Raw genomic sequence first — 6085 nt, forward strand, 5'->3', positions numbered from 1 at the left:
AAATAAAATAATAAAATTACAAAAGTAATCTATGCTTAGTGAATCACATAAAGTGTTACTCACTCAGTCGTGTCTGATTATAGCCCACCAGGCTCCTTTGTCCATGGGATTCTCCAGGCAAGAATAGTGGAGTGGGTTGCTATTTTCTTCTCCAGGGGATCTTCCTGACCCAGGGATCAAACCTTGGTCTCCTGCATTACAGGCAGATTCTTTACCATCTGAATGAACAGGGAAGCCCAGTGTATCACATACAGCACACAATAGTCAGGTATATCATGAAAAAAATAATAGTGACTGTTAACAGACTAGTGTCTAACTTTCCACCCTTTCATTCACCATTCATCTGTAAATGCTTGTTGACAACCTACAATGAAGTTTAGATCAATAAACAAAGCAAAGATTATTTCCCTTGTGTAACTCAATATTACAGCAGAGGAGAAAGAGATCATTAAAATATAATTTTTTAAAAAGATAGGATGGGGTCTCTCAGGTAAATGAATCAGAGGTTAGGGCTTTGCATCCCAAAGGCCATGGAAAAGCAAGGGTTCAAAGGTGAAAGGGTTTGAACCTTTGGGTTCAGACCCAAAGGTTGAACTGAGAGTTCAATGAGAACTTTGGTGAATAAAGCCAGCCCCCCTGGGGTCTGGACCAGCCACAGAACAGCAGTAACAAGATGTAACAATAATGAAATGTTTGGCATGTGGTAGCCCTCAATATGGTTTACCTAGTCCGACCCTCACAGACACAGATAGGTACTACTTTAATCTCTGTTTTGCAGCTGAGAACACAGAGGTTGAGTAAAATGAATTTCCCCAAGAATACTACAGACAGTGAGCAGCAAACGTGTACTCAAACCGAGCTCTGCTAACTTTCAGTTCAGTTCAGTTCAGTCACTCAGTCATGTCCGACTCTTTGCGACTGCATGAGTCGCAGCACGCCGGGCCTTCCTGTCCATCACCAACTCCCGGAGCTCACCCAAACTCATGTCCATCGAGTCAGTGATGCCATCCAGCCATCTCATCCTCTGTCGTCCCCTTCTCCTCTTGCCCCCAATCCCTCCCAGCATCAGAGTCTTTTCCAGTGAGTCAACTCTTCGAATGAGGTGGCCAAAGTATTGAGGTTTCAGCTTTAGCATCATTCCTTTCAATGAACACCCAGGGTTGATCTCCTTCAGAATGGACTGGTTGGATCTCCTTGCAGTCCAAGGGACTCTCAAGAGTCTTCTCCAACACCACAGTTCAAAAGCATCAATTCTTGGAACCTGCCAAATTGGAAGGAAATATACGATGAAGTTGAAAATAGCCTTGAAGCAAAATAGGGAAATAGCTAGAAGGGCTCTGGTCAGAAAGTGATACTGTGATTATGAAAACAATGCACAGTGACGACTGTAGGACATGACATGAGAAAGGCTTGCGTATTTCCCAGACGCAGCTCTGAAGGGGGCCACAGGTGACCATGCATATTAGACTCTAGTGTCTGGTCCTCAGTTTTGCTGGATTGGAATTGAGAGTTTGGACACCAGCTATTATTATTATCCATGATCAGAGATTATTTACATTTGTTATATCTTTATGGGGGCTTCTTAGGTGGCACAATGGTAAAGAATTCACCTGTCAATGCAGGAGACACAAGAGAGGCAGTTTCAGTCCCTGGGTCGGGAAGATCACCAGAGAAGCAAATAGCAACCCACTCCAGTATTCTTGCCTGTAAAGTTCCATGGATGGGGAAGCCTGGTGTGCTACAGTCCACGGCGTCGCAGGTCAGAAAGGACCGAGTGACTAAAAAACAAACAACAAACAATAAATCTTTTCCCAACTCTGCACTCAGTAATGTCATATTGGTACCATGAAGTTCACCGTGGTGGGAGTATTTACACTACAGAATTCAGCAAATGCTGCAAATCAGGGCTTTGTGTAACATTTTGTTGAATGTCTAGACTTAATGAAGTGATGAAGAATGTTAATAACAATACAAATTAAACTTAAAAGCCCCTCTTGACTGTAGATGTTACATTGTGATAGCAATAAGAATTGAAAAAATATTTTACTGTTAAAAGCTATATTGGATTCAGCACAGAAGATAACTCATATCATTGATTAATGAGTGAAGTTCCAACATGTCTTTGTTGTTTTGTTTGCATTTTAACTGTTACTATAAATGAAAATAGCAACCTCCATTCATATCAGAACTACACTCATTCACCAACTGCAGCCATAGGTTAACCATGAACACAAGAGTACAGCAAAAATCAATGAAAGCATATTGTGAGAATTGATTGGCTGTGTGGAATCTACAATAAAGAATATTATGTGTTTTATTATTGCATTTGTAAATTGTGTGCTATGTATCTTTGATATAATAAACTTTATAAGCTGTTAACCATTTACCAGCACAGCACTGAATAGTGGAGAAAGAATCTTACACAGAGAGGCAGTAGTCTCTAAATTCATTTGTTCAGATACTGTCTTGTGCTATAGCTGTTTTATTCTTTCTTTTTTCTTTGTTTATGTGTTAAGTATAACTGAATCATACAATATATCAGGATATTTGCAACCTATGAGAACATGACATCCACTTTATTATCTCCTGTCTGGAACTTTCCAGTGACTCTTCAAAGCTTTATCAGCTGATTTCACAGTTCCACTGGGATATCTAACAGGTTCTGTGAACTTGTTATGGTTTCACCATGCACCCAATTGCTAGAACCAACCCCAAGGCAGCAACCTTGACCCCTTACTTCACTTCCTCTTACCAGCAGATACCATTAACTCTGTGTATTAGTGGGCTTACACCACCAAAACAAAATACCATAGGTGCAGGGGCTTCACCACCAGACATTTACATCCACAGGCACAGTTCTAGTGAGAGCGCTCTTCCTGGCTTGCAGACTATTGCCTCTCACCCTGTCCTGGCAGAGACGGAGAGAGAGGGTAAGCTCTCTGGTGTCTCTTCTTATAAAGGCACTAATCCCATTATGAGGATTGCACCCTCATAACCTCATCTAACCCAAACTATTGGCCAAAGGCCCAATCCCCATTTGGGTTAGGACTTCAATCCATGAACTAGGGTTTAGGATTTCGACATCTAGATGTGGTTGAGGCTGGTGGTACACCATTCATTCCACAACCCTCTATTGCATAATATATTTCTGACCACTTAACTCCATCTCTGTTCCTTGTGCCCAAGTCACTACTACTCCCCACATAAGACTATTGTTAAAGTTGCCTATGCTGTCTCTTTGTTGCCCTTTTCCCTTATGATCGGTTCTCCACATAATTGCCAGTGTGTTTTTAAAACTGCAGACTAGATCATTACTTTCTTGCATAGAATCCTCAGTGGTTTCCAAATGCCTTCCCATGACCCTCAAGCCCTAGCCCCAGTGGCCTCATGAACATTCTCCCCATTACTTACTAACCCTCCAGCCACACTGGCCCTCTTCTTGTTCCTTAAACACTTCAATTTAGCTCTTGCTTTGGGAACTTTTCCACTGCTGTGTCTGTGCCAGGAATGGTTTACACACTAATCTTCACATAATTGTCATTCAGTGTTCAGATCAAGCATCACCTTTACAAAGAGGTCCTCTTTGGAGGGCATGTCCTGTATCTGCCCCCAACCCCCCCCCCAACCCCCCGCCACCACCTGTTAATCTCTATCACATTAGGGTGGCAGTATGGCATGGTGGTTGAGAAAATGAAATCTGTAGGCAAACTACTCTCTGCTGTTACCACTGTGTGACTTTGGTCGAGTTACCTAAGCTCTCTGTGCATAAGTTCCCCATGGGTAAAATAGGATTGAGGTACAGCTTCAATGAATAACACTAAACAGTAACAGTAAATACTCAACATATGTTAGCTGCTATTATTATTACCTTATTTCATTTTTTCAGAGGATTTACCATTATTCAATTATATGCTTATTGTCTCTCTCTCCCCTTATCCCCACCCCCACCCCACACCTCCCCTCCAGGATGAGAGGTCTGTAGAAACAGGAAATTTATCTTGTTTTATTTGCCAGGATGTTTCCCCAGTCTCTAGAGCAGAGGTTGGCATATAGTGAGCACTTATAAAGTATATGTTGACTAACTAAATGAACAAAGAGCAATTGTCAGAAAAGCAAGAGAGTAACCAGGGAAGCATAGAATCATTTAGCTCATACCCAGCTTCACACACAGTAGTTTGAAACTTATTTGTTGGTGGTGGGGCAGGCACTTCAAAAAACAAAAGTAACATTCCTAGCACCATCACCTCAATCACTTAAAAAGTTTAATTTGGGCCCCCTCAAAGAACACACTTTTCTGTAATGACTGTTATCTTCTTTTCTCACTGGTTAGCACAGTTCATGGCTCAGAAAGATGTGTCTTAAATATCTATGGGATACACATAGTCTGTAACATAAGCTTGTAAGTTCTATAACATTTGTGCAGTGTTTACAGTTTACAAAGCAGGCCAATATTCCTTACAACATGGGTGCACAATATCTGTGGTTGACTTTAAATTACTTCAGGACAGTGTAATATTCTTTGTGGGTTATTTGGTTTAAGCTATGCCTTAGAAGCAGCTAGCATTCTAATAACTATGAATCCACACTCCAGAAATAGTTTGCTAGCATCATACCAGAAAGGCCACATTCCAGAGATGGAGCTACAAATAGTTTAGTCACCTTGATCTCTGATAACACTGGATATTTTGCGAATTATCATAGTGAATGCCAGAAATGGCTTTTTACCAGAAGAAGATAACAGCTTAATAATTATCATGATGAATACTAGAGATGAAATCTCAAAAGAATGCTCTCCATTCCTGATAAATCAGGGTTTAAAAATTCTAGTCCTCAACCTTTGCACATGCCATCTGAGGCTTCATCCCTGTTGGTTCTGGCTTTCCCACTCGTCTGCAAGATTTTTGGTTGCCCGATGCTGACAGTAGAATCCTGCCTCTGCATCCCTGTGGGTCTGTTTCTCAACTTGTCAGTACAAGCTGGTGGTCAAACCTAACTACAACTGCACCTTCCAACAGTGTGATCACACTACCTACATGTGAATTTTGAGCTTTTATATATGGCTAGTTTAAATTGTAAAAGATAGATATCAGATTTTGAAGACAGTACAAAAAATGTAAAGTAACTCATTAATAATTTTTTATATTGGGTGCATGTTTAAATCACAATCTTCTGGCTATGTAACCCATGCCCCTGAAGTGGGAAGTCAAAGCCTTAATCACTGGACTGCCAGGGAAGCCCCTCTTTTTACTATTTCAGATGTGGCTCCTGGAAAACTTAAAACTACGTTTGTAGCTCAAATTCTATTTTTATAGGGCAGTGCTGACCTAGGACGGAGAGCAACACTTTCAACCAGCTAATAAGACAATTAAATACTAACTGTGCCTACTTTCTAATAAATATTCATTTCTGAACAAGGGACAAAATTTGGTTTGATATTTGCTTTCACTCACTTAATCTGGTGAAGTAACCGTAGGGTCCTTATCCAAACTGTAATAAGCCAGAAAGAATTTAAAACTTTTAGGTGATTGACTGATTTATGTCAACTGTGAGGTTGTAAAAGTATTACATAGAAGCGATGACTAAGATCATGTGTCAGATAATAGAGAAAATATACTGGGTTTGAGTCAACTAGTTCTAAAAATATCACGTTTACTCACTTTATTTTCACAAGATCCTATTAAGTAGAAACTATCAGTATTAATAATGTGTGTATGCGCGCAAGCCCAGTCGTGTCCGATTCCATCCGATCCCATTGGTCACGGATTTTCCAGGCAAGAATACTGGAGTGGGTTGCCGTTTCCTTCTCCTAGGGATCTTCCTGACCCAGGGACCCACAAACACTATTAATAATCCCAATTTCACTCCCCGCTGATTTAAGCGTAACTTCAGATTCTCTATCTGAAAGGGCTTCAACTATAATCACTTCCACCTCTGCCAGCTTTAGCCAGGGATTCTTAGGACTTCGGCCCAAGCAGCACAGCCAATCAGAGCTGCGAAGTTAGCCACGTCACTCTCCTAAAAGTCCTCACCAATTTCCAGAGTATGCCTCTTCTCCGTCCCGCCCCTTTTCTATTTGTTAGAGGCC

Source organism: Oryx dammah, unplaced genomic scaffold, assembly GCF_014754425.2.
Source record: "Oryx dammah isolate SB20612 unplaced genomic scaffold, SCBI_Odam_1.1 HiC_scaffold_21, whole genome shotgun sequence".
Classification (NCBI taxonomy): Eukaryota; Metazoa; Chordata; class Mammalia; order Artiodactyla; family Bovidae; genus Oryx; species Oryx dammah.